This window comes from Lipotes vexillifer, unplaced genomic scaffold, assembly GCF_000442215.2.
Source record: "Lipotes vexillifer unplaced genomic scaffold, Lipotes_vexillifer_v1.1 scaffold246, whole genome shotgun sequence".
NCBI lineage: Eukaryota > Metazoa > Chordata > Mammalia > Artiodactyla > Lipotidae > Lipotes > Lipotes vexillifer.
Window position 1 is genome coordinate 353,842 of NW_006787492.1, and position 3,625 is coordinate 357,466.

The 3,625-nt window shown below is 43.1% G+C and overlaps 1 protein-coding gene across 1 annotated transcript in view; it reads left to right on the top strand.

The window, feature by feature from the left end:
* The window catches only part of LOC103090583 (metabotropic glutamate receptor 8-like), a 298,490-nt gene that overhangs the window by 230,140 nt on the left and 64,725 nt on the right, over positions 1-3,625 (top strand). The gene's annotated exons all lie outside the window — the stretch shown is intronic.

Below are 3,625 nucleotides of genomic sequence, written 5' to 3' on the forward strand. Positions count from 1 at the left end.
CCCCCCCCCAGAGCTATTTTCCTCCATGTGGTCACTCAGCAGTGAAAGACGCTTCCATCTGGTGGTTACAGCACCTCAGTGTATAAACCCCAGAATCACTGTGGTGGAGAAAGAGGGAGCTGGAGGGTCAAGCACTGGTTCTTAAATGCTTCAGCCCAGCAGTGATACATGCCACTTCTGCTCACGTCACCCGTCTGACCTCGTCACATTCTCCCATGTGTGCGTGGAGCCTGGGGAATGCGGGAGAGCACAAAGCTATTTGGTGAGTAGTAGCCAGGACTGGAAGATTTATTGATAAAGTACCACCATATTTTGTTGCTAAAAATAAGTCTTCTATGAAAAAAGAAAAAAATATATCATGATATGGTTATTGCTTCCTTGCCAGAATCCTGGCTTTCTAGTCCTATACCCATGTCAATACTTGATGTTCCCCAAACCTAAGTAATTTGGTCCATATCTACTGCTTTCTGAAACCATTGTTTATTAAGGAAATATTAAGCTAATTCGTTATACGAACAGTCACATATCTGGTCAGCTGGTCAGAGCCACATCTCACGTTCATTTTACACTCACGTGCTCTGAGCCCCTTCCTTCATCATGTCCCTCTCTTTGCTCTCTGCCTGCTTTCTTTTTCCTGTGAGCCTTATTCTCTCAGTTGCAGATATGCTTTCTCTTCATGACAGGAGAAGATGAAGGCTAATGATCCTCGATCACAGCCTCTCAGCTTAACAACTTCAGCAGAAAAAGAAATTCTTTCTCTGAGAATAATGTATCAGTTCCTGGGAATCACTGGGATGGGTTCTGCTTGAGTTTCACTCCCTAACTTTTAACCATTTCCACTCGCCAGAAGAACGAAGTCCTAAAGGGCTTGGGACACATGACCATCCCTGTACTTGATGGTGAGGAAGGCTGTTTGCTTGACAGCACCACTGAAAGCACCTGGAAAGTGGAGCAGGGAAGTGTGCCCAGAGGACCAGATATGAGCCTATGTCCTTCGCATCATATTTGATAATTATATCTACTCTTCTAACTCTGTGTTCATATTAGACCCCAAACTACCTAATTTGACACCATAGCTACATTATAGCCATTAGAGCTCATCTTTTACATGTACTGCTAAACTGAAGCTTGTATGCACTGATATAGAACAGGGCAGAAGTAAGGTGGAAACCGAAGAAGTAAATTATCCTATAAAATATTTAATATTAATTGCCAACTCATTAACATCAGACAAAAATATTAGAGCCAGCCAGCAGTGCCACTTCCCCCCACTTTTTTTGGAGACATAGCGTCTCTTGTGTGGATGAGTGTTTCCTGCAGAAGAGTTTTCAGTTGCCCATGGGATGTGCCAGAAGGGGTTTCCCAAGATGAGGTCTAATACCATGGGGTCCTGGAAACTAGGCGCTGCTGCTGGAAGCAGATCTCCTGAGGCCCCACCAATGCTCAGAGGTCAAAATGCTAATAACTCTGCTTTTGTGGGCTTGCCCAGGAGATAGGCTTCTCTTTGGCCCTGGATACTATCTTCCTTTTACTTCATGCAACACAATTCAGTATGCATGGGCAGCCAAGGTTTTGTAGTTGCTGTTGTTAGTATAAGAGAAAATATTCTAGGAAAAAAATATAGCATCACAACAGCTGAGTTTTGGGAACTCCCTGGCAGTCCAGTGGTTAGGACTACGCACTCTCACTGCCGAGGGCCTGGGTTCAATCCCTGTTTGGTGAACTAAGAACTAAGATCCCACAAGCCGTGCAGCGAGGCCAAAAAAAAAAAAATGAGTAGTTGCAGCTTCAATATGCAAAAGCTGTCCCTCCCAATACACAGCACTCTGGTGTCCTGTGGTAAATCCTGAGAATGTTTACAGTCTCAGGGCTCTCCTCTCATTATGAAATTTTCTAACCCTTGGGGGGTCAGTGCCTAATTTTAACTTCCAGAATGGGTCTTCTGTCTTCTCTAGGACACATTTCAGGATCAAGGGGCGTCTTTGTCTTAGCCTCAATTTTTAGCTTTGTCTTAGCCTCAATTTTTAGCTTTGTCTTAGCCTCAGAGAAATCTTTTGCTTTACACTGTTATCATTCCCTTGAACTTTGTGTTCCATTCAAGAAGCAGGAAGTTCACGCTGCCACTCTACTGACCACGGCCCCTTGATGTTCCTCCTTGGTCGCAGATCTGACTGCCAGTCCTCCCTGCCTTTTTTGTCAGGGCACTCAGTATCATTCCCTACAGTCGCTTATCATTTTAAGACTCACCTTTCTACTTCAGAACCTACAGCTTTAATCCCACATTCTGGTAGGAACTCTAAAGTTTCATAGATACCAGTATTGTATATTGGCATACAGAAATATTGTGATTTCTTCAGAAGGGAGAGAAAACATTCCACCCACGATAATTTTAAGATGTTAAACTAGTTCCTGAGTTGCTGCAAGGATTGAATTGGGGTAATGACATCAACAGGCCATGGAGACTGCCCAGGATGGGTGATTCTAGCTGCGCCTGCCTAATGCTTAATCTCTCTTTATAGATGAGTAAATTCAGGCTGACGTATCTTAAAAATGCCAAGTTAGGGGACAGTGTGCTAATGAAAAGGGCCTGGATTTGAAAGACAGACGTACCCAGGTTTGAAGGATGGCCCCTCCATCCACAGTTTTACCTTAAGCAGCTCATTTACATAATACTAGCTGCGCCCAAGTTGCCTCATCTTTAAAGACCTTCATAAGATTGTTATGAAAATGCATGAAATAGCAAACGTAAAGTTCAAACACAGGTAAATATGTAACAAACAGTAACATTTCCCATGTGTGCCTCCATCTTCTATCCACATACTGCTCCTTCTTTTATCCTGGGGGTATACTGACGCTGTGCTGCTCTTTGATTCCTTCTTCATGCTGAAATTGGCCATAATCACTATTCTCATGACTTATTAAATTCCTTCTATGTACCTGGTGTTTAATATCACCCTATGTCATGCATTCTCCATGGAGGTGATATTGGTTTGGGGGGGCAGTACTCTCTCTACGCATAAAGCACTAATACGCATTTAACACAGAGAAATACACAGTGTATCTGAGGTATTAAAATTTCATTGTGAAGATTAGAAAAAAGTGTCTAAAAAGACTCCTTGAGGCCAGTAATATGAAAAAGGTGAGAGGATACTGCTCTATGTAATTGCAGAACCCCGATTTCTCCTGCAACCATCCTACTAGGTCTATAACAGAAAGCTGAGAGGTGAAATGACTTGTCCAAGGCTACAGAGTTAGTGAGTGATAGGCATATAAGTGAAACAGATCTCTGGGCAATTTTACTTCCCAGAGGGAGAGGCTGACAAATTACAGATGTTACAGAAAGAGCAACTGCAAGAAAATTGGCCCCACTGGACATTTCCTAACGGTAGTAACAGGTGTGCCCTGGTTTCACAACAGTGCAACTATTGAAACTTTGGATCGAAACCTCAGAGAACTCTTCTCATAAGAGCACAAATGCAGCCACCAATACTTCTTGTAGTGGAAGAGTCAGAAGGCCTGGGTTTAGTCCTGACTGTGCCAGGAAGGTGTGAAATGTCGCTTATCCTTCCTAGACCTCAAGTGCCTAATCTATAAAATCTGTGGATTTTCCCTTTCTCTCTTTCCC